This window comes from Papaver somniferum, chromosome 9 (assembly GCF_003573695.1).
Source record: "Papaver somniferum cultivar HN1 chromosome 9, ASM357369v1, whole genome shotgun sequence".
Classification (NCBI taxonomy): domain Eukaryota; kingdom Viridiplantae; phylum Streptophyta; class Magnoliopsida; order Ranunculales; family Papaveraceae; genus Papaver; species Papaver somniferum.
In genome coordinates this window covers 190,682,907-190,709,199 of record NC_039366.1, presented here as the reverse complement: position 1 = coordinate 190,709,199, position 26,293 = coordinate 190,682,907, and the positions used below count along the sequence as shown (strand labels likewise).

The 26,293-nt window shown below is 37.6% G+C and overlaps 2 long non-coding RNA genes across 2 annotated transcripts; one reads left to right on the top strand and one right to left on the bottom strand.

The window, feature by feature from the left end:
* Nucleotides 1–1,584: 1,584 nt before the first annotated feature.
* On the bottom strand, nt 1,585–2,336 carry LOC113313952. Its single transcript, XR_003342149.1, has 2 exons — nt 2,028–2,336; nt 1,585–1,913 (listed from the first exon to the last, which is right to left on the bottom strand). It is a non-coding gene; the product is annotated as an uncharacterized LOC113313952 (long non-coding RNA).
* Nucleotides 2,337–23,944: 21,608 nt separating this feature from the next.
* LOC113309717 lies at nt 23,945–24,379 on the top strand. Its single transcript, XR_003340719.1, has 2 exons — nt 23,945–23,985; nt 24,129–24,379. It is a non-coding gene; the product is annotated as an uncharacterized LOC113309717 (long non-coding RNA).
* The last annotated feature ends 1,914 nt before the right edge of the window (nt 24,380–26,293 follow it).

Here is a 26,293-nt window from a genome sequence, read left to right as displayed (position 1 = left end):
CTCAATTTGTATAAGAACTGACAAACAAATGATTTGTAAAAGACTTTTCTACTAAAGGATTTACTTGTCTCACATACATACATGTCGATTAGATCCCTTATAAAGGTCCAGTATGACATTTTTGTCCTATTTAGGTCCAACTAGGCTAGTCTAAACGCCCATGCACAAAGTGAAATAGAATCCCACAAGAACATCCTCTAATTAGCCATTGACCAAATCGCATTAATGTACTGTAAATCCTCTTTTCACTTGATAGGATTTTAAAACTCACTTTCCCAAAATACGACAACTGATTCTCGATGGCAACTGAATTTATTAAATACATTTCCTTCACACAGCACCATCATTCTTGGTGGTTCTCTTCCATTTAGGTACAATTGAAATCACCCATTTACGTATATGTAATACTAACACACAAGGTCTTAGAAGACAGTAAAGTCCAAGTGGAAGAAGACAATAAAAATCACCCATTTAAACTTGGTTGTTGTCATCTGACAATACTAAGAACGATGACCAGCAAGATATACCACAAGTAGGCAGTTTATTAGATTGAAAGAAGAAGCATCACTTGACTTTCTAAAATGATAAGACAAGTTCCTTTCATTTTCAACAAGGTAAAATGTAACCAAAATCTATTTATGGAGTCCAGGATTATCACCACCACATGCATATATTTTTAACTACAGTTTGCAAGTACCCACTATTGTCCCTCTAAGCTAGAATTGGATAAGATTCCATGTACCAGACCATATAAACTAATCATGTACAACCAAACAAGTACAGAATCAAAATTAGATAAATAACATAAAATAAAACGGCGCTAAGCGAGTCTCACCACCATACGAGTAATTTTAGACTAAAACACCATTAGTCTCTTAGTTACGTCGCAAATGTGGATCGGAACACCATGCCAGTTACTAAGCTATAGTTCATATTTATACGTGTGGGTTCACCATAGCTACAGCACATATCATTAAAAAGGAACCTTGAGTCAATCCATCTAGAGACTCTTGGGAAACTTCTCAAGGTATACTTGTAGTGGTCATAAGTCTGTATCTCATTTCCAGTAGCAATATTTAAAATAACACTTAGAAATTCCCAAAATAAAAGGAAAGCATACCTAGCGAAAACGGACTAACTTGCCTTGAAGAGAATTTCCCGCAGAAATGTAGCAATATGGATTTACAACAGCTAGCGCCATACATTATCACCACAGAAGAATCATAATGTTTGCAGATTCAATGACCCTCATTAATCTTAACAAGTGACGAAGTCCAAAGGCCTAAGCCTTCAACTGTTAGTTGATTTTAGAAATGCAGCTCCCATTCCGTACATGGCTACATGGCCACATGACCACGTAAGTCAATTAGCATACGAAATTTAGTTCAAGATCCATGAGACACCTAAGATCATTAATCTTGTATAATGAAAAATAACGTATAGTGTTTTCTTTCAAACTTAATAATTTAAGCAGTCCATAAGCTATGGACTAAAACAATCTAAGATGGGTTTTCAATTTTACCATCAAATAGATTGTAGGCATAAGCTTATACTAGGTACATACATGAACCAATTAAAACAGAGTAGAAATAATAAATATATCATTAGGCATGTGCAGACTTGATTAAAAGGAAAACTTAGCACTACCAGTAAATACAACCAATAGATATTAAAGGCTTGAATTCATGTAAAATCATCAAATCTATATGCAACTTGAGAGTTCCAAGACTGTAAATACCACAAAAAACATTGAGCCATCGCATATTCTATTAACTTCCAACTAGCACTTCATCGTTATTAGCATATAGCAAACTCAAGAGTGAAAACTGATTCAGGCTATTCATCAAACACTTGACAGCACCCATCACCCATTCTGTTCATACAGTAACTGAAATCCTAGCGAATAGCCATTTCTGTTAAATCATTAAATTTTCGATTAAAGCCTAACAATCACCAAATCAATCATAAAATCACATTCAAATTATATTTTTATTTTTATTTTAACAGTGGGAAAGAAACCCCCTTACCTTGATGCAGATGGCGACACAGCCCAATGTGAATCTGAGACCGGATTTTAGAACAACAACTTTGTTGTTGTACAAGGTCGCCAACAACATGGATAGATCTGTATACAAAAGGAACTTTAGTTGAAAATAGAGGATGGTTTCACTTTTGAGAGCCAAAAATCCTTTGATTGTCGAGGTTGTTTTTGAACCGAAACAATGACCGTGGAACGAGGTGAAGAGGAGTTCCATAGAACCCCCATAAATGTAGCTGTGTTTTTTCCCGTTAGTCGTGAGGGAGTTCGAGTGAGTCTCTCAAAATCCCCGTTAGTCGTGGGAAAATTTAGAAGAGTCTCCCCAACTCCCTAGAAAACCCAGTTAGTCGTGGGGGAGTTTGAAAAAAACTCTTAAACTCCCTGTTAGTGGTAAAAATTAGAATGATAAGGAGTTTGTTTTTTTGGGGAGTTCTAAGGAGTTTATAGTGTATTTTTGCCTCACTCCAAATCTCTCAAAAAAGTAGAGATTTTGGAAGAGTCTCTCAAACTCCCTACACTCAACACACCAAACTCTCTCAAACTCCCTATACTCTCTTACACTCCCTCAAAATCCCCAAGATTCAAAATACGAGGGGGTTAGTCCACGAGTGAGTTTGGGGGAGTTTAATGTATTTTGAATCTTGGGGATTTTGAGGGAGTGTAAGAGAGTGTTGGGAGTTTGATAGAGTTTGGTGTTTTGAGTGTGGGGAGTTTGAGAGACTCTCCAGAAATCTCTACTTTTTTGAGAGATTTGGAGTGAGGAAAAAATACACTATAAACTCTCTAGAACTCCCCAGAACTCCCCCAAAAACACAAACTCCCTAGCATTCTAATTTTAACGACTAACAGGGAGTTTGAGAGTTTCTTTCAAACTCCCCCGCGACTAACAGGATTTTCTAGGGAGTTTGGGAGACTCTTCTAAATTCTCCCACGACTAACAGAGATTTCGAGAGACTCCTTTGAACTCCCCCACGACTAACAGAAAAAAACCAAACTACACCGAACTCCCTCAACTCCCTTGAGGACTCGTGGACTAACCCCCTGGTAAATTAGATATAAAATGAGAAGGAAGATGAAAACATGCTACTTCTAAAACTAACAGGGTGTTAGTCCTTAAGGGAGTTGGGGGAGTTGGGTGTAGTTTGGTTTTTTCATGTTAGTCGTGGGGGAGTTCAAAGAAGTCTCTCGAAATCTGTTAGTCGTGGGAGAGTTTAGAAGAGTCTCCCGAACTCCCTAGAAAACCATGTTAGTCGTGGGGGAGTTTGAAAGAAACTGCCAAACTCCCTGTTAGTCATTAAAATTAGAATGCTAGGGAGTTGGTGTTTTTGGGGGAGTTCTGGGGAGTTCTAGGGAGTTTATAGTGTATTTTTTCCTCACTCCAAATCTCTCAAAAAAGTAGAGATTTCTGGAGAGTCTCTCAAACTCCCCACACTCAAAACACCAAACTCTCTCAAACTGCCCACACTCCCTCAAACTCCCCAAGATTCAAAATACATTAATAGGGGGTTAGTCCACGAGTGAGTTTGGGGAGTTTAATGTATTTTGAATCTTGAGGATTTTGAGGGAGTGTAAGAGAGTATGGGGAGTTTGAGAGAGTTTGGTGTTTTGAGTGTGGGGAGTTTGAGAGACTCTCCAGAAATCTCTACTTTTTTGAGAGATTTGGAGTGAGGAAAAAATACACTATAAACTCCCCAGAACTCCCCCAAAAACACCAACTCCCTAGCATTCTACTTCAACGACTAACAGGGAGTTTGAGAGTTTCTTTCAAACTCCCCTACGACTAACAAGGTTTTCTAGGGAGTTTGGGAGACTCTTCTAAACTCTCCCACGACTAACAGAGATTTCGAGAGACTCCTTTGAACTCCCCCACGACTAACAGGAAAAAACCAAACTACACCCAACTCCCCCAACTCCTGTTATAGTTTTGAAAGTGGTAGTAAAAGTTCGTTGCTCGGACTTGTAAAGATTTAAAAATAAAAATATATACACAATATTTGTCACAATGGGCGAGAGGTACTGGGACTAGGATTCCGCCAATTTCATTTCTTAAGGTTCAAATAATAATTCTTTTATCAATAATAGCTCGAAAAATACATTAAATATATCGACTCTAATTTATTGCCAAGATTGATTCTCAAAATATTAGGTGTAAATGTTAAGCATGGGACATCAAATCATCTAAGCTAAGCATGACCCATCAAATCAAATCGCAACTAATTAATTTAAATCATAATTTCAATTAAAATTAATGCAAAAGTCATGAAAAGAATTAAATATAATTACCCAAGTGTGAAATAAGGCTTCCTCCATTGCCCCAGTGTTGGGATTTAGCTTCTCATATTAATCATAATCTCAAAATACATGTATGTTGCTCAAAAGTTTATTAAAATGATAAAAATGAGTAAAACAGTGAATGTACGACCCACAGAAGGCGTCACAAAAAGAACGATAAGAGACAGGTGCTGCTGATATTTAGACTGCGCTGCGATCCACGGTTGTGCGTCTTAGACACCGGTGATAAACGACTGCCCTCGCGAGTCCGTTCTTTGTGTTCTTGGTGTTCTTCATCAGCAGTAGCAGCAGCAACAGAGTTTCATCAACTCTTGATTTCTGCTTCTCTGGACCTCCTCTAGACCCCAAACTCTCGACAACCTCTCTACTCAATCCCAGCAACCTATTTATAGCCAACAGACCCATCGAATCTCACTCATTCACTCCATATAATTCTCCATTACTCGGAAAATATTTTTTTCCATTTTCTTCACTGTCAGCCGAGATATGATCTTCTCCATCCCCTCTGCCTGCGAATATGAGCTGTAATACTTCCATAGTTGCATAAACACTTAAGAAGATCAGATATCTTCCCCATTTAGTCCACAAAACTTTCCAAAAATTCCTCTCACAGAGAACTCGAGCGTATCTTCCCTGTTTAACTCTCGATTGAAAGTTAGCGGATTCTAGCCAAATTTAACTCATTCCAACGCTCAGAATAATCTTGTTATACTCAATAGATATGACCCAATTAATTCCAGCCATTTAGTCTCTCCACAAATCCATCGAAAATCAATTTGAAAATCTGCCAGGGAGAGAATATATTTTCCCGCCAAAAATAAAATTTGAATTATGAGAAGAAAAGTGTCCTCCCCCTAATCCTGTACGGGTGTCCCTTTAGCAATTGGGGTGGAAATAGTAATTTTGGGGTGGAAATAGTATTTTTTTTGGGTTCCTCCGATACATTTCTGGGACGCTTCCGGTGCATTTCTGAGGTGCCTCCGGTACATTATCCTGGGGTGTAAAACACTGCTTTTTGAGCCCATTTCGCCGCAAGGGCTTATTTCTCTAAAAATTCCTACAAAGACATAAAAGAACACAATAAATACTAATCGAGTCTAACAATACAGAATAGAGAACAAAATAGACACATAAATGCGTCTATCAAATACCCCCAAACTTATTATTTGCTAGTCCTCGAGCAAAAATAAAAAAATAAACCGGTTACATCTCGGGAGGGCTTACAGAGATATACCCACAAAACCTTAATACTCCAGACCCTAGCTATCTACAACGAACCTTGGAAGGCACTAAAGAATCTCCTTGGTTGGCATACTTATTGACTACAAGAGGAAGTACCCTGATGCGAAATTCCAATTGATGTACACGAGTTTGCACTCAAGCATACTAAAATTCATATAAGTGACAGAGCTCTACTCAGATAGTTGCACTATGGACATCATATTCGGAGTCAAACTAATCACATGGAAAGATTAAGAGATGGAAAGAAAAACATAGATTGATGTTTACTAAGTGAACGGCGTTTCCCATATCTGTCTGAAGGCCACTGCCAGAATGAACCTATCCTAATGGACTGAGATACCGGTCTGACTAATATCAACACAACTGGCATATACAAGGGAACCAGTGGTCAATAACTTAAATCTAGATCAACAAACTGGCAAATACAAGGGAACCAGCAGTTGACTACACAGAACAATAACCATTTTTTTTTAACTTAACGGCATGAATAGATCTTTTTGATCCAAGCGCATGCTTCTTGTCAGCAGATTACACGATAGTTCCCACGGGTCCTGCATTCCACGCTTGCTTAGGCGACGGAAACAGGGAGAACACACGCATATTGCTATCCAAGTGTTAATACTTATTCCGATTGGTCTAACTGGTCCGGTCTTTTTTTTTTTTTAGTAACTCAGTCACTCTAATTCACCCTAGCAGTGGTAACAACTTGAATCGTGTGCCCCACCTAATCACTTGAAATAAAAAAAATAAAATAGAAGTGAAAAGGACTCAACGAGATATGGTGAAACTATCATGTTATTTCTAACACCTGAGCTCTGTGCTTTTATGAATAGACTCTTAGATGTTTCCATCTAATCAGATTGGTTCCTCAACTCCTAAACAAAATTTCCATCCACTTAGATTGGTTAGTGCATCCTAAATACGTAAATTTCTAGGCTCTGGAGTTTATTTATTGCAACTAAAAAGTTTCTCCCATACCCCCAAACTTAAATCTAACATTGTCCTCAATGTTCTAAAGATAAAATTAAAAGCATGAACAAGGAGAAACTGTTACCATTTGAAGCAAAAGAGTTAAGGAAAGATATTACCGTGTTGCATGAGATTGGGTTACCTCCCAAGAAGTGCTAAGTTTAAAGTCTTCAGCCAGACTTAGGAAAGGATTAGTCAACTCGAACCATAAAGTAACAGTCGAAATAACTGTGGGTCTTCAAAACTAAATAGAGCTGACCAAAGGAAACTGCAATGAACCAAGAAAGTGGACAAGAATAGCATGCCCTTACCTAGTTTCCTGAAAACTATCGCTAATTGCGGTTCAGGTTCAGGTTCTATGAAAGGGTCTAAATAGAATATTTTCATTGCGTTTCTTCATAGATGGGATCCGAATCACTAGGTCTTAGAGTCTGAAAAACTCAAATACGAACTTAGAATCACGAAGTAATAACCTAAATAATTGCGGATCCTCTAAGTCAATCAGATAACTTACATAGTTGACCACAGTGAGAGTAGTGGTCATTCTTAGGAAAATGTGTCGATTCTATTAACCTAAAGTACTTAGGCTTAGTCTCAGAACTTAATATTCGACTCATTTGAAACGTTCCCACAGTTGGAAGAAAACTATTTGGTGGGAAAACAAAGTCAATCTGGGTATCATAGCCTGGGCAAACCACATCAACCAGAGGATGGGTTTCTAAACTGAACTCCTTCATGGACATCATTAGGCTCGGGAAAACGAGTATGAAGGTAATCTTGTAAAATGGTCGAGGCACAGATATCAAGTCCTAAGTGTGGGGACTTTCTGAGAGTTAAAGGTAAGGCACTAGGGAAGTGATAATCACCCCCAAACTTAGAGTTTTCAGTGTCTCTAGATAGACCTCTAATTATTTCTTGAATTTCCGTATCTTCAGAGTCCTTAAAATATTCAAGAGATTCTTCTAAGTTATTATCAGGTAGTGCATCTTTACTCATCTCTACGGGTCTATCTTCTTCTTCCAAGACTATTGTTTCTAAGTCGCTAGACTCTAAAACAGTATTTTCGAAATGAACCCGTTCCTCTAAACCACTATCGGCTTCGTAATCAAAAGGAAAATCTACATCGTCTAAAACGGTGGTATCCCTAATCAAATCCTCGTCCTTTTGAATAGGTGAATAATCATAAAAATTATTTGGATTTGAACTAGAAATAATATAATCACTATACACTCAATTGGATTACTAGACTCCTGATCACTATGCCTACATATTTCAGATTCTTCATTACTGCTATCCTCATCATCATAGTACGAAGATGATTGAACCTTATCTAAATAAGTAGTGTCTTTTATTCTAACCTCGTCCTCTAAATTAGGCAAATATTCACTATTTACATCAAGGGTAAAATTGGAAACACTATTTTGGAATGTAAGATTATTTCGAGCAAGTCTTTCGTTCGTCTCAGCCATCAGCTTGAGGGATTCCTCTATAGAAAGTTCACTCATTATTGTAGTTCTTTCGTCTAGAATTACACTATTCATCTCAGCTAACTTACGTCGACTCAGCTAACTCCCTGAGGGACTCTTCTAAAGGAGGAATAGGAACAGAGGGATCATAAAAAGGACTACTTTTCAATAGTTTGATTGTATCCTCTAGAGACGAAGAACTAGTACTATAATCTTCTTGCTCGTAAGACTGATGCATGTGTGGATAGTAATTGGGCTCACCAGGGTATGACCCATATCCTTCCAAATGATGGCGTTCCCAACCACTATTCCCAACATGGTCATAAAAGGATGATGTCCATATTCAAATTCAGGTCGATATCATTGTATTGGCTTCTATCATACCAGCTCGACATTCTTAATGCAAGGGAATTCTACACAACCACAAACAAGGCTCGACTCACCAAAGCAAACCTAAAGATTTCTAGCAAACAAAAAGCATGATGGCTCCACTTAGATTGTTTTCTAGACCAGCTTCTATTCCTTCGAAAAGGAATTCGTTACAATTTGAAACCCCTCTGGAATCAATCCGAGCTAATGTAAGTTGAATCGAGGCGAGGGAAGCTTAGTAGAGCTTTGATACCCAAGGCCTCACCGCATTAGAAGGCGGCGCAGTCACGCATTCAACTCACAGAAACCATCATGAACTTTGAAGTGTGCTTAAAAGAACCAATATTTTCGAACGAGTTTCCTATTAAGCTCGTTACCCTATCGGTCTCGTTCTATTCCAAATTTTAAAGCTTGGGTTCGCGTTAGGTTTCGTTTTCCTAAGGCGGGCAAGAAGGGAGCGGTGATGAAATCCGAACCCTTATCTTGTATTGGCCAGGCCTTTCCCTTTACTAGGAATTTAAAAACAGTCCAAATTCGTCCTCAATCAATGAATCACCTTAAGGAATACAGTAACTCGCTTACAAGAGATTCGCGAGTGTTTCGATGGACTTACCTCCCGTACCAGACGGGGGATGAACCGTTGAAGTCGACTCGGGCCCCGACTCCTATATCATGTACGAACCCGAGGGCCGAGACGATATAGTAATCGTCGTCCTTCTCTGCACACAATTTATATAATTTTTTGTTTGTTTAATAATACCCTTCCGTAGGGTTAAAAAAAATAAAGTCCAATTGTTTAAAGTCCAAAGTCCAAAATAAATAAATAAAAAATTACAGTTTTCCTCACACACTCTAAAAAAATTAAAAATTAAATCCTAAAATTGTCCTTTTTTCTTCTCTTTTCGCTTTAAGATTTTTCCTCTCCAAGTCCTTAGTGCTCCACTTCGAACCTGTAAATCAAAGAAAAAAAACAAAGTAAAAAGGAACAAATAATAAAAAAAATAAACCTAAAAAAATAAAAATAAAAATAAATCTACATACAAGTCTGCGTCGGTGGCGCCATTTTGTTATAGTTTGAAAGTGGTAGTAAAAATTCGTTGCTCGGATTTGTAAAGATTTAAAAATAAAAATATATACACAATATTTGTCACAATGGGCGAGAGGTACTGGGAGTAGGATTCCGCCAATTTCATTTCTTAAGGTTCAAATAATAATTCTTTTATCAATAATAGCTCGAAAAATACATTAAATATATCGACTCTAAATTATTGCCAAGATTGATTCTCAAAATATTAGGTGTAAATGTTAAGCATGAGACATCAAATCATCTAAGCTAAGCATGACCCATCAAATCAAATCACAACTAATTAATTTAAATCATAATTTCAATTAAAATTAATGCAAAAGTCATGAAAAGAATTAAATATAATTACCCAAGTGTGAAATAAGGCTTCCTCCATTGCCCCAGTGTTGGGATTTAGCTTCTCATATTATTCATAATCTCAAAATACATGTATGTTGCTCAAAAGTTGATTAAAATGATAAAAATGAGTAAAACAGTGAATGTACAAAAGAACGATAAGAGACGGGTGCTGCTGATATTTAGACTGCGCTGCGATCCACGGTTGTGCATCTTAGACACTGGTGATAAACGACTGCCCTCGCGAGTCCGTTCTTCGAGTTCTTGGTGTTCTTCATCAGCAGTAGCAGCAGCAACAGAGTTTCATCAACTCTTGATTTCTGCTTCTCTGGACCTCCTCTAGACCCCAAACTCTCGACAACCTCTCTACTCAATCCCAGCAACCTATTTATAGCCAACAGACCCATCGAATCTCGCTCATTCACTCCATATAATTCTCCATTACTCGGAAAATATTTTTTTCCATTTTCTTCACTGTCAGTCGAGATATGATCTTCTCCATCCCCTCTGCCTGCGAATATGAGCTGTAATACTTCCATAGTTGCATAAACACTTAAGAAGATCAGATATCTTCCCCATTTAGTCCACAAAACTTTCCAAAAATTCCTCTCACAGAGAACTCGAGCGTATCTTCCCTGTTTAACTCTCGATTGAAAGTTAGCGGATTCTAGCCAAATTTAACTCATTCCAACGCTCAGAATAATCTTGTTATACTCAATAGATATGACCCAATTAATTCCATCCATTTAGTCTCTCCACAAATCCATCGAAAATCAATTTGAAAATCTGCCAGGGAGAGAATATATTTTCCCTCCAAAAATGAAATTTGAATTATGAGAAGAAAAGTGTCCTCCCCCTAATCCTGTACGGGTGTCCCTTTAGCAATTGGGGTGGAAATAGTAATTTTGGGGTGGAAATAGTATTTTTTTTGGGTTCCTCCGATACATTTCTGGGACGCTTCCGGTGCATTTCTGAGGTGCCTCCGGTACATTATCCTGGGGTGTAAAACACTGCTTTTTGAGCCCATTTCGCCGCAAGGGCTTATTTCTCTAAAAATTCCTACAAAGACATAAAAGAACACAATAAATACAAAATTGAGCACTAACAATACATACAATAGAGACATATTAGACACATAAATGCGTCTATCAACACCCCCAAACTTATTATTTGCTAGTCCTTGAGCAAATTTTATTCTAGAAAGGAAAATCATTTGAACCCCTAGGTGGCCCTAGTGGCGGAGTGTTGTTTCCGGAGGGTTTACCAGAGGTGTACCCTCAAAACCTTTACTTCATACCCTAGCTATCTACGCAAACCTTGGAAAGCACTAAAGAACCTCCTTGGTTGGCATACAATTATTGACTCTAAGAGGAAGAACCCTGATGCGAAATTCCAATTGTTGTACACGAGTTTGCACTCAAGCATACTAAAATTCATATAAGTGACATATCTCTACTAAGATAGTTTCACGATGGACATCATACTCGGAGTCAGACTAATCACATGAAAAGATTAAGAAGATGGAAAAAGAAAAATGTAGATGGTTGAAAAGCGAACGGTGTTTCCCATATCTGTCTGAAGGCCACTGCCAGAATGAACATATCCTAATGGACTGAGATACCGGTCTGACTAATATCAACACAACTGGCATATACAAGGGAACCAGTGGTCAATAACTTAATCTAAATCAACAAACTGGCAAATACAAAGGAACCAGCAGTTGACTACAAATAATAATAACCATTTTTTTAACCTAACGGCATGAATAGATCTTTTTGATCCAAGCGCATGCTTCTTGTCAGCAGATTACACGATAGTTCCCACGGGTCCTGCATTCCACGCTTGCTTAGGCGACGGAAACAGGGAGAACACATGCATATTGCTATCCAAGTGTTAATACTTATTCCGATTGGTCTAACTGGTCCGGTCTTTTTTTTTTTTAGTAACTCAGTCACTCTAATTCACCCTAGCAATGGTAACAACTTGAATCGTGTGCCCCACCAAATCACTTGAAATAAAAGAAAACTGAAAATAGAAAGTGAAAAGGACTCGACGAGATATGGCGAAACTATCATGTTATTTCTAACACCTGAGCTCTGTGCTTTTATGAATAGACTCTATAGACGTTTCCATCTATTCAGATTGGTTCCTCAACTCCTAAAACAAAAATGTTTCCATCCACTTAGATTGGTTAGTGCTATGCTTAATAGGCGTAAATTTCTAGGCTCTGGAGTTTATTTATTGCAACTTAAAACTAACAAAAAGTTTCTTCCCCACCCCCAAACTTAAATCTAACATTGTCCTCAATGTTCTAAAGATAAAATTAAAAGCATGAACAAGGAGAAACTGTTACCACTTGAAGAAAAAGAGTTAAGGAAAGATATTACCATGTTGCATGAGATTGGGTTACCTCCCGAGAAGTGCTAAGTTTAAAGTCTTCAGCCAGACTTAGAAAAGTATTGGTCAACTCGGACCATAAAGTAACAGTCGAAATAACTGTGGGTCTTCAAAACCAAATAGAGCTGACCATAGGAAACTGCAGTGAACCAAGAAAATGGACAAGAATAGCATGCCCTTACCTAGTTTCCTGAAAACTATCGCTAATTGCGGTTCAGGTTCGGGTTCTATGAAAGGGTCTAAATAAAATATTTTCCTCAGATGCATTTCCTCATAGGTTGGATCCAAATTATTAGGTCCTAGAGTCTGGAAAAACTCAAATAAGAACTTAGAATCACAAAATAATAATAACCTAAATAACTGAGGATCCTCTAAGTCAATCAGGTCTAACTTACATAATTGACCACAGTGAGAGTAGTGGTCATTCTTAAGCAAATGTGTCGATTCTAATTTCCTAAAGCATTTAGGTCTAGTCTCAGAACTTAATATTCGACACATTTGGAATATAGACGTTCCCACAGTTAGAAGAAAACTATTTGGTGGGAAAACAAAGTCAATCTGGGGATCATAGCCTGGGCAAACAACATCAACCTGAGGATGGGTTTCTAACGACTGAACTCCTTCATGGACATCATTAGGCTCGGGAAAACGAGTATGAAGGTAATCTTGTAAAATGGTCGAGGCACAGATATCAAGTCCTAAGTGTAGGGACTTTCTGAGAGTTAAAGGTAAGGCACTAGGGAAGTGATAATCACCCCCAAACTTAGAGTTTTCAGTGTCTCTAGATAGACCTCTAATTATTTCTTAAATTTCCGTATCTTCAGAGTCCTTAAAATATTCAAGAGATTCTTCTAAGTTATTATCAGGTAGTGCATCTTTACTCATCTCTACGGGTCTATCTTCTTCTTCCAAGACTATTGTTTCTAAGTCGCTAGACTCTAAAACAGTATTTTCGAAATGAACCCGTTCCTCTAAACCACTATCGGCTTCGTAATCAAAAGGAAAAACTACATCGTCTAAAACGGTGGTATCCCTAATCAAATCCTCGTCCTTTTGAATAGGTGAATAATCATAAACATTATTTGGATTTGAACTAGAAATAATATAATCACTATACAACTCAATTGGATTACTAGACTCCTGATCATTATGCCTACATATTTCGGATTCTTCATTAATGCTATCCTCATCATCATAGTACGAAAATGATTGAACCTTATCTAAATAACTAGTGTCTTTTATTCTAACCTCGTCCTCTAAATTAGGCAAATATTCACTATTTACATCAAGGGTAAAATTGGAAACACTATTTTGGAAATTAAGATTATTTCGAGGGCCGAGACGATATAGTAATCGTCGTCCTTCTCTGCACACAATTTATATAATTTTTTGTTTGTTTAATAATACCCTTCCGTAGGGTTAAAAAAAATAAAGTCCAATTGTTTAAAGTCCAAAGTCCAAAATAAATAAATAAAAAATTACAGTTTTCCTCACACACTCTAAAAAAATTAAAAATTAAATCCTAAAATTGTCCTTTTTTCTTCTCTTTTCGCTTTTCGCTTTAAGCTTTTTCCTCTCCAAGTCCTTAGTGCTCCACTTCGAACCTGTAAATCAAAGAAAAAAAAACAAAGTAAAAAGGAACAAATAATAAAAAAAATAAACCTAAAAAAATAAAAATAAATCTATATACAAGTCTGTGTCGGTGGCGCCATTTTGTTATAGTTTTGAAAGTGGTAGTAAAAATTCGTTGCTCGGATTTGTAAAGATTTAAAAATAAAAATATATACACAATATTTGTCACAATGGGCGAGAGGTACTGGGAGTAGGATTCCGCCAATTTCACTTCTTAAGGTTCAAATAATAATTCTTTTATCAATAATAGCTCGAAAAATACATTAAATATATCGACTCTAAATTATTGCCAAGATTGATTCTCAAAATATTAGGTGTAAATGTTAAGCATGGGACATCAAATCATCTAAGCTAAGCATGACCCATCAAATCAAATCACAACTAATTAATTTAAATCATAATTTCAATTAAAATTAATGCAAAAGTCATGAAAAGAATTAAATATAATTACCCAAGTGTGAAATAAGGATTCCTCCATTGCCCCAGTGTTGGGATTTAGCTTCTCATATTAATCATAATCTCAAAATACATGTATGTTGCTCAAAAGTTGATTAAAATGATAAAAATGAGTAAAACAGTGAATGTACGACCCACATAAGGCGTCACAAAAAGAACGATAAGAGACATGTGCTGCTGATATTTAAACTGCGCTGCGATCCACGGTTGTGCATCTTAGACACTAGTGATAAACGACTGCCCTCGCGAGTCCGTTCTTCGTGTTCTTGGTGTTCTTCATCAGCAGTAGCAGCAGCAACAGAGTTTCATCAACTCTTGATTTCTGCTTCTCTGGACCTCCTCTAGACCCCAAATTCTCGACAACCTCTCTACTCAATCCCAACAACCTATTTATAGCCAACAGACCCATCGAATCTCGCTCATTCACTCCATATAATTCTCCATTACTCGGAAAATATTTTTTTCCATTTTCTTCACTGTCAGTCGAGATATGATCTTCTCCATCCCCTCTGCCTGCGAATATGAGCTGTAATACTTCCATAGTTGCATAAACACTTAAGAAGATCAGATATCTTCCCATGTAGTCCACAAAACTTTCCAAAAATTCCTCTCACAGAGAACTCGAGCGTATCTTCCCTGTTTAACTCTCGATTGAAAGTTAGCGGATTCTAGCCAAATTTAACTCATTCCAACACTCAGAATAATCTTGTTATACTCAATAGATATGACCCAATTAATTCCAGCCATTTAGTCTCTCCACAAATCCATCGAAAATCAATTTGAAAATCTGCCAGGGAGAGAATATATTTTCCCTCCAAAAATGAAATTTGAATTATGAGAAGAAAAGTGTCCTCCCCCTAATCCTATACGGGTGTCCCTTTAGCAATTAGGGTGGAAATAGTAATTTTGGGGTGGAAATAGTAATTTTTTTGGGTTACTCCGATACATTTCTGGGACGCTTCTGGTGCATTTCTGAGGTGCCTCCGGTACATTATCTTGGGGTGTAAAACACTGCTTTTTGAGCCCGTTTCGTCGCAAGGGCTTATTTCTCTAAAAATTCCTACAAAGACATAAAAGAACACAATAAATACAAAATTAAGCACTAACAATACATACAATAGAGACATATTAGACACATAAATGTGTCTATCAACTCCCTTGAGGACTAACACCCTGTAAACTCCCCCAAACTCACTCGTGGACTAACCCCCTGTAAAACTTGCAGAAGTAAGTTTTTCCCCTTCTTCTCCCTGAAATCTCTAAAGACTCTTCTGTTTGTTGGGTTTTTGAAAAGAGTTTTTGATTAAGATCTAAAAATGATGGCGACCTCTACAAGAGTGAATATCTTCCCCTCCTAATATAGAATGCCCTTAACTGCTCCCTTGGGTAACACGTGCACACCTTGCATGGAGGGCTATCAAGGCACCGAAAGTTTAAATTGAAACAAGCTCAAAATTATCACCTACAATTAGGGAACCAAAAATTGTTAAAGGCACAAGCATTTCTCATTTAGGAAACTTAAGAATGTTAATCTCACTTGAGTATTTGAGTTTGAGGTATTCTAAGTGCAAAATTCCACTAGTGGTTCTGTTAAAACCCAAGAAAGACTTTGGAGTCTTACAGGTACACTGACCAACAAAATACCAAGTTCAGCATGAATACAAGAAAAAGGGGATTTGCAAAACATCAAAACAACTAGGCAACAAGAAGAATGATACGTATGATCTCTATACCTTGGTAGATATTACTATAAAGGCGGAATTCAGAATAATAATAGACGAGAAACTTAGAAAAACACAGAGAACAAGTAGTAATTCGAAGAAAGATATCTTCTCTATATTATGAACAAGAAAACTATTACAATTCTCTCTTTGTTACGCTTCACAATCTTTTCTAAACAATGGATTTACCTTAAACTGTCTGCTAGGTTTTCTATGCCTAGAATATGTGTGTTTAGCTATTAGCCAAAGCCATCTATTTATAGCCTTCATCATACTCAGCCGACCAAGGACTTCTATTAGGAATCTATTTCCTAAACTAAGAGTATTGCTTCAAGCAAAAATCATTCCTAACTAGGAATTCTGCCTAAACAAGGATTCCTGCCTAGATTAGGATTCTTCCCTCAATTTAGCTTGAGGTTAACTAAGTTCCCTAAAGGAGTACGGATACACCTGTATCAAAGAATTCTCTGTTAAAGCCGCGCATGAAGAAAGGCAGCCAGGCCCACAGTAGCAAGCCATGCCACTCCCGAAAAACGCAGGCACCTACCTTGCCAACGCCCGGCCTTGTCAATCCACGTCAGCCTTTGCAACAATCCGCGCTAACCATGCCAATTCGAATTTCTCTTTCCAACACCATGCTCTGCCAAGTGGCCCACAACCATTCCAAGCTCATTGATGCTGACAAGTCCCTTTCATACCAAGTCTATGCTAGCAGCTCTGCCTCGCGTTCCAAATCCTGGCCACAAAGACACCTAGTCATACTGGGATTTGTGCAAAGCTACCAGATGCAAGGATTACGGATCTTACTTACACCTCAAAAAAGGTTAGACCAATCTCCTTGTCCCTCTTTCATGGCTTACTGTCTCAGTTCTATCCTCGTCTGTCACCATCTTATGCTTACCTCGCAACAAGGCCCATGTTCCAAGCTAAGCAGGGGACTTAATGTTGATGGTGGTTTTAGGACAAGGGGTAAAATCGTAAAACCCCATGTATAGCATGACGTCACCGATGACGCTAGCACATTTATTAGAGCATTTAACGCGCTTACGTAAAAATTACCAGGGTACCCTTTTCCAAATACTAAATTAGGGTTTCGATGCGCGAAACCCTAAGTTCACACATACCGCGCAACCATTGCGCAAAAAGCATGGCAAACATGCCAAATGCACGCACCGTGCAATAATTGCGCAGAACATAGCAATTGCACGCATCGTACAATCACTGCGCAAAATCATGGCAATCATGCCACTCACATATGTCACGCAACATGCCAAATGCACGTACCGTGCAAACATCGCGCAAAACATAGCAATTTCACGTACCGTGCAATCATTGCGCAAAAGCATGGAAAACATGCCGAATGCACGCATCGTGCACTCATCGCACAAAACATAGCAATTGCGTGTACCATGCAATCATTGTGCGAAATATGGCAACTATGCCAAGCCGCAAATAATGCACAATCATCGTGCAACATATGGCAACATGCCAAAATCCCAAAAACGCGCAATCATTGCGCTACATATGGCAACCATGCCAAAATCACAAAACGCGCCATTGGCACATGCCGTGAAACCCTTGCGCACGCCATACATCCTAGGGCAAATGCCCGCCACACGCGCCTTTGGCACATGTCGTGCAACCCTTGCACATGCCATATAACCTAGGGCCAATGCCCGCCACACGCGCCATTGGCACATGCCATGCAACCCATGCGACTTGTCATGCCATGTCGTGCAAACCTAGGGCCAAGGCTAGCACACGCTCCATTGGCACATGTCGTGCAACACTTGCACTTTGGCATTACCACTTGTACCCGACGTGCAACCTAGGGCCAAGGCATGCCACACATGCCATTGGCACATGCCGTGCAACACTTGCACTTTGGCATTACCACTTGCACCCGACGTGCAACCTCGGGCCAAGGCATGCCACACATGCCATTGGTACATGTCGTGCAACACTTGCACCTTGGCATTACCACTTGCAACTTGGCACGCCATGACGTGCAAACCTAGGGCCAAAGCTGGCACACGCACCTTTGGCACATGCCGTGCAACCCCTGCAACTTGGCATGCCATGCCGTTCTAACCTAGGGCCTCCATTGACACATTCCGTGCAACCCATGCGACTTGGCATGCCATGTCGTGCAAACCTAGGGCCAAGGCATGCCACACATGCCATTGGAACATGCCATGCAACACTTGCACTTTGGCATTACCACTTGCACCCGACGTGCAACCTAGGGCCAAGGCATGCCACACATGCCATTGGCACATGTCGTGCAACCCTTGCACTTTGGCGTGCCGCGTCTACATCAAAGGCCACGATCCCTCTTAAGATGCAAAATCTCGACCGTCGAAGGTCGCCACTGAGCCGGCAAGTCTCTCAAGCTCAACTTATCAAACACCAGCGACATGCTACATGTTTTCCACGAAAACACTCGAGACATAAAAAAACATATGTCACAAATTGGGGGATGCTCTTTAGGGTACTGGATTGGCGGTCTACAACGTGCGGCATACACAAATGCCCGTTTCAAGACAGTGTCATAAGAATAAAACGGTTAGTAAATGCAGGAAGTAATGGTGAAACGCTCTTTCATTATGGAACATCAATTCCATCAAATTCCATCAATACCAGGCATTACCACCTCTTCCCATTTAACTCATATGTTTCTTTTCTTACGGGGCAAGAGTACGTTTCACTTAGACTTGTATAAATAGGTCTTACCTATTTCCACCGAAAACAAGTTTTTGGCCAAGGAGAAATACAACACTCAGAAAAGCAACTCTTGCTAGCTTTCACTTTCTGATACAAGTCAAGCACTACTCTTCCAGAACTGCTCTGGTCTCAACACTCTCTTTGCTTTCCTCCCTAAACCATCCCTTCTCCTCCTCTTTGTGACCGAAGCAAATCTGGAACGATCATTTCTTGGTTTAGGCCAGATTTGTATAGATTGATCTCTCGAATCTAAAGTACTCCTGTGCAGTACATTTGTTTAGGATTTAAATTTGTTTCTCACTCACTCACCGAAATTATCAAAATCAGAAGAAACGGTTTTTGCCCACAAACACCTGCATACTGGTTGCACTATGCCAGCATTTACCATAACAAATTCAACACCACTACAAGCTGTACGATACGACAAATCATCTAGTATAGAGGAAATACTTACTCCCCTGCAATAGTTAATTTGGTGGGTTATTCAACACCATGGAACAACAACAAAGGACATAATTGGTGTTCATGAAGTAATAGCAAAAAGTATAGCAAATAGGGTAAAAAGTGTAGAGAGTAGTACATGAAATAGTTGATACAGGTGCAAGAAGTATTCAGAAAGTATGCATCAGTGACAATTGATGCAATAGTTGACATAAAAAAAATTATTGCAATAGATACACTTTATTGTAGGAGATACCTTAGAATACCTGAAGAATCATGATGCAAAAGCTAGGCAGAAAAGAAAACAACTATAAATGAACTGAAAATGAGGGATAACAAACTTCTCATTTTAGTCTGTTGTTAATCTTGCAAATTGTGTTGATAGGTAGATCATCGTCGTCTTGTCTCTCTTCGAGTTTTCTTTTCTCAAGTATGTCATGAATCCTGAAAATCTCGCTGACAGGTACATCGTCGTCATAATCCTCGAGTATTTTTTTTTGTTGATAGCTACGTCGACGTCGTCATCGCCTGATGATATATATTCGAGTTCTCGTTTCTTAATTGCTGATTGCTTCTGTGTAGTTTTCATTTTAGATACATCCTTCCAATTCGACTTCTGCTTCTGTTTCTGTTTTGTACTTGCTGAGTGCTTATGTATGCTTTTCAATTTATGTTTATGCTTCTGTTTCTTACTTACTGATTTTTTTCCTCCTTTTCTATATATGCCAAACCCGGAATTTTATTAAATCATGTGCTAAATGATGAGAACATATGAATGTCCTCAAGTTCTATAATGGAATCTTAATCAGCAATCCAAATCATAATGCTAGAAACCTAGGTACATTACTAGCCATTGTCGTGTATGTTATTCAAGAATAAAAAATAACTGAACAGATAGACCAGATGCTAATACCCCTAAAGTTGTTCGCAAATTTATATACTTCAACTTTATTTGAGATTTTAATTCACGACAGCTGAGACCTAACTTACTTATATAGAGCTAAACTTCAGAATCAGATAAACCAACCCTATATCATATAATTATTTAATTGTCAATATCCATTTTTTAACTCTATAAATAATCTAGAATAACAAGAAGTGCTCAAAATATGATTAATCAAGTAATATCACATCTTATATCTCTAAGTCAAAAAATAAAATCTTGAGTTATTATAACATCATTCAATTAAACCGAGAAATACGAACATGTCTACGAAAAACCCGAGAACAAGAACGGTATGATGAATCCTTGACTAAAGAAATGCACCCTTATAAGCATATTAAAGCAACTTTCAAGATCTATTTGTCTCTGCTGGTTTTGCAATCTCCACTGGCATGTGCCAAACTCAGGGATTGACTAATTCAAGAAAATCTAATGACATTTTCCTCGTGTATCTTAAATTATACACATACTAAATGTTAGAACGTATGAGTGTCCTCAAGCTCTATAATGGAATATCAGGCAATAATTAATCAAAATGCTAAATCAAAATCATAAAGCCAGATGCCAAGGTAATATAACTAGTTGTGAGGTGCAAACTGCAAAGAGCACACCATGTACTAAAATCAAATGCAAACAAAAGGAACAAAATTGGACCAGATGCTAATACCCCTGAAGTTGTTACTTACGCCAAACTTTTTGAGTCATGTTTTTTGTTGGTACCGGGGGGTGTAGTAATGTATACCAGTCATTTTCAAGTTTCCATACTTTAAATTCATTTGAGATTTCAATTCTTCATGTCAACTTAACCTAACTTTCAACTCACTTAGTTTTTTCCAATGAAGTAAGTTACAATGATCATTCTCCTACAGCTTAATCACACAAACATAAACTAAGAATCGGATAAACCCTAAAGAACCATTCATACAGCTCATACCAGTCCTTCTCCGTCGCACTCATCAGTATCTGTATACGGAGAGACTCATAAAAAATCCTCGTACCATCCCCTAAAAATATCAAATACCGAAAATCATGTCAGGTCACATGCAAAGAAACCCATTAAATAAAATTTGGCAAATCATCTCTTCCCTGGTTTGGCATAAACCTTCTTCTTGTTTCCGAGGGCAGGGGTTTTCTCATCATCTCTATCGTAATCGTCATCCTTAGAAGCGGTTTTCTTCTCAGCAGCAAACATTTTCCTAAGGTTTTCTGGTAGATAGCTAGAAAGGTGCGACTACTGCAAGCGGAAACTTATAGTCTTTCTGATACTTGACCGTGCTTTTACAGAAGATTTCACCAAAAACACATGTTTATCGATACTATATATATATATCAATTAATATTTTTTGATTTTGGGTAACAAAATCTTTACAGGAGAATCTTAAAATTTTCAGAAAATCAGATTCATTTTAGGGTAACAGAATTTCTTCGGGAAAATCTTAAAAATCTAAAGCATATCAAATTCATTAGGGTGACAAAAAAATTTCAGAAAATCTTAAAATAAAATAAATAAAATATATATTAGAGGCAGGGATGAACCTCTACGACGATGGTTTCTGTTGTACGGCCGATGGTTTCCGTCGTGTGCATTGTTTTGATATTGACTAGGTGTTATGCCAGTGCGTTACACGAGCCTAAATATTCTGCATAAAAGAATATAGTTTGGTGCTAGTGAGTTTTTTGGGAGTCAAAATTTAAAACATGAAACAGGTAAAAAAAAAAAAGGCGACAAAACTAGTAAAATGCCAAAAAATGATAATATTATAAATAAAAAGTTAATAAAATAGAAAACAGGGATTTATTTAGATGTAGACACCGAAATCTTGGATTGATTTCATACGGGGATTTCATGTCATAAATCATGCTTGTATTTCTCAATGCATAAAATAGTAACACAATAAGAATCAAAATTAATTAAATACTCAATAAAAATAACAAAATGAGTTGTAGTAGCTCCTGCAGATGCTCTTGTCTATCAATGGTTATTAAAATTAATAGATTTCTTTGGTAATACCGACCAGAGTAGTGTTCATGAACATAATTATGTTTCCAGCTCCTGCTCTTCCACATACATGTTGTAGTGGGTTACTGGGTTATAACAAACATCCTGCACTTTTAACATGTCGCAGTATGTTTTTTCCAAATTAAAACATGTTCATTAATAGCTTGATTCCTAACTGCCTTTAGTTTGTATGTGTTACGTGACAGGGATTACATAACTAAGCCAGGTATTGAATCTATTGATTATCAAGGCAAAGGATAGTGTTAACCCGACCATCAATGGATGGTGTTGGTTATTGATTTCTCCGCTGGTGGTAATTAATTCAAAGCCTGCTGAAACGATACTTATTTTTTTTGGAGTCAAGCACTTATATTTTCTTTCTGGTAAGCATAGGAAGATTCAGAGGTGAGTAGAGCTGGCAAACAAGCCAAAACCCGCGAGTTAACTCGTGCCCAGCCCGTGAAAACCCGAACCCGGCTCGGCTGGTTCCAAAACAAGCCGGGTTCGGGTTGGAGAAATATCGGCTTGTGAGTAAACGGGTTAACCCGTCCCGGCCCGTGAACCCGCGGGTACAACCCGTAAACCCGTCTAAATTGCTTATAATAAGTTATATTTAATCATAACCGTCGGATTATCTAGGGCTAATCATATCCTTACGTTTAAGGTATAAAAAGGAAAGGCTAAACCTAAAACATCATTCTCTTTTTTTCTTCTGCCTCTTCTGCTCGTTCTCTTCTTCTGTGTTCTTCGGCTGGTGGAGAATTAGAAATGATAGTGAGAGATTGAGACCGAGAGTTGAGGGGAAAGGTTTCGTTGGTGTTAATAATAGTGTTACTGATGTTAATTAAGTAAAAAGAAGATGATGAAGAAGTTGTGAATTAAAAAGGAAAAAAGTTGGGTTTTCTCTGTGGTTAAGATTGAGTTTGAAATTGAGGAAATATAGATCGAAGTATGGTTGTTGGTAGTGTTGTTGAGTCGAGAAATTGATTCCAACTCAAAAGGGGGAAGTAATTTAGAGAAGATAAATTAGGGTTATGTGAGTTGAGGATTGATTATCAAATTCCAGATGGGATTTAAGATCGTGAGATGTAGAAGAAAATAATTATTCTTATTTGAAGATTGATTTACAGAAAAAAAAAAAGAAGATAATTATTGTAAACTCAGTATGAATTTAGAGTTAGGGTTTTATTATAAGAATCATTATGAATCTTTTCTTTGATTGCATGTTGTTCAACTGTGGTTGTTTTATCTAGTAGATTTATTAATAGTTTCTTATGCATTGAGATTGAGTTGAAATTCTTTACATACTTCTGCAGGCCAAAGAAGGTGATGGATCCGCAACACTTTCAATGGTCAGTAGATCATCCTTCCCGTTTGCATTCCTTTTTTATTTAATTTTTTCCGCCTTAATTATGACCTACGACAAATTGCAAAAATATGAGTTACTGGTGTGATCGAATTACTAGTAGTATTGTTGAATGAGGTATGCGTTTGTTTGTTGATAATTCTAATTGAAGTATATATGGTCCTGTGGATGTAATTGCAGTTGTTGATGATAATTCTAATTGAAGTATATATTCTAATTGAAATTGATTTTCATCTCTGTTTTTATTTCTTTAAAGAGTGGAAGATGATTTGGTTAAATGGGATTGTTCTTGTTTGGAAAAAGGAGAGAAATAGAGAGCTATTGATGGCAGTAAGAGTTGGTGACTAAAATGGCAAGGTTCGTGCTTGGAGGGTGGTTGAAAAATTGTCTCAACAAAATCCCTTGTGATTTGAAGGAGCTAATGCACATATTCTTCTGCAACATTTTTGTAGTATGTTTTAACTGGCAATACTCAGTTCTAGCCATCACGGGGGTTGAACATCTAAAATGGTATTGCACTCTGAATTTTATTATCTAGTTTTGTGACTAAATGGTGTCATTTCTTGTAAAGTTATCTACTAATTCTAAAAGGGGTTGGTGACTGATTCTTTTATGTTTCCCGACTAACTAATTTTTTTTATTTTGTATATAAGTTGGCTCAACTGAGGGAAGAGTTGGTGTCCATCATTTGGATTTGGATGATTCTCAGCAAGAGAAAAACTTCACCTTCAAATGTATAGAATTCTTGCTGCGATTGAAGCAACGATGGGTTGAGCTGAAAATGGACTGATTAGATGTATGTTAGGTGTTATAGGGAAGGATTTGGAAGGATTTGTGTTTGCTTATTGTAATACTTGTGTTTGATCTTTGTAATTTGTCCTAAATTAACTTAATTAAAATTTGATTTGATTTTTAATCTAACAAGCCGGGTAACCCGTGAACCCGCAAGCTTTACCCGTTACGGGCACGGGTTGAAGAAATGACTACCCGTGAAGAATATCAACCCGCGGGTTTTGGACCGTATTAACCCGAACCCGTGTAACCCGTAACAAGCCAGCCCCGGCCCGCCCGTTTGCCATCTCTAGAGGTGAGTATACACTTTACATCATTTGTAGTTCGTCAATTTATTTCTTTGATTATGGTGCTGAAGGTTTAAATACCGATGAAGCGAGAAATTTTCGTATCCCTGAAGGATAGCGTAAATTTGATTTTCTCAGCTATGATAATCTCCATAATTTTTGAAATATTTCTACTAGAAGTGACCCGTTACAAAAGTGCTAGCCGTTCCTATCAGCGGTCCATGAAGTGACCAACTAGGCAAGTTTGCCATAAATATTGTATCCATTTTTACACTTGTAAATTAATAATCCTTCAACTTTGAAGGCGACAAAAATGGAGATTTGTTATTATTAGTACCATAAGTGTGTACTTTTGTGTATCTCTTTACTTGAAATTTTGCTTTAGTTACTTCTTTTCTTTTTCGTAAATTCTGGACTCCTGAAGTAAATTTTGCTTTAGTTACTTCTTTTATTTTTCGTAAATTCTCTTCACTTCTTAATTCCTGTAATAATCCATAAATATGGACTCAGAAGTGGTTTATGGACATTTTTGGATTTCAGGAATAGCCATAAAATTTTGGGTTTCCGAAGTAGCCCATAGTTACCAAATGTTTTGTTGGTGACTCTACTATTTTTCTCTCGCCAAAGGATATGGATTCCAGAAATAATCTATCCTGTAAAGAGATGGATGATGGAGATATTTGTCTCAAAGACAGCGGAACAACAAACACAAATTTCCGAACCACAAATTTCTGAACCACTTTTATAACCTTGTAGAGGTTTTGCGAAACCTAAAATATCATTTTAGGTTCGAATAGTATGATAACGTCTGCAGAAGAGCCTATATCATTTTATCTGGTGGTGTAGTATTTGCCTTATATTCTATCAGGTTTCAAAAGAATCTGTTGAGTTTTAGAAATATTTGGTATTACCACCGATAAAATGAGCATTTTTATGGAGTATTTTGTTACTTCATTTGTTTTTGTGCCAGAAGAACGTTGTAAAGAAGCGTAAGCCTCTCTTTTATGGGGTGTGCCATAGAAGCACGTTGTAAAGAAGCGTAAGGCTCTCTTTTATGGGATGTGCCATAGAGAATTCGAATAGTCGAATTCCACGTTGTCATTAGCCAGAAGTTTAATGACCTTTGAATTATTCATGCTCGAGCATGTTTGGTTTGGGCACCCAAGTTTTTACCAAAATGAGTAGAACGATCCAAAATGCTCATGGACATCCTATACACATCCTATACATGACCTGAAGCTTATGTCGAATAAGGACGTAAATTGTGTTGTTCTTTCCCTGAGACACTTGGTTATTTAACTGGAATTGACAATTACATTTTGGTAACTCGTTTAATCACCAACATTAATCCCTAGAGAGGATTTAAGGTGGCATTTGTAGGGCTTATTTACCCTGCACTGTCGATAATTTTTCAGTACTTTACTACATTAATAGACACATCTACCAGATGGTCTCTTATTTATATTAACACGTAATATTGTATTTTCCAAACTATTTGTGCAAATCTTGTGGTTGTGTATCCATGTTTGGACTTTCCAGTTAAGTCCATCTATTCTGGTGATAAATTTATAGGCTTTTGATACTTTACCTTCAGTTGGTATTATATCGAGCATATAGTTCGCACATGTGCGCACTCGACATGGTATAGTTGAGTTATTTGCTTAAGCATCTTTAGTTTATTGATCGACCAACTATTTACCATCAATTATGTCTTGCGAAGCAACCTTACAATTTACGTG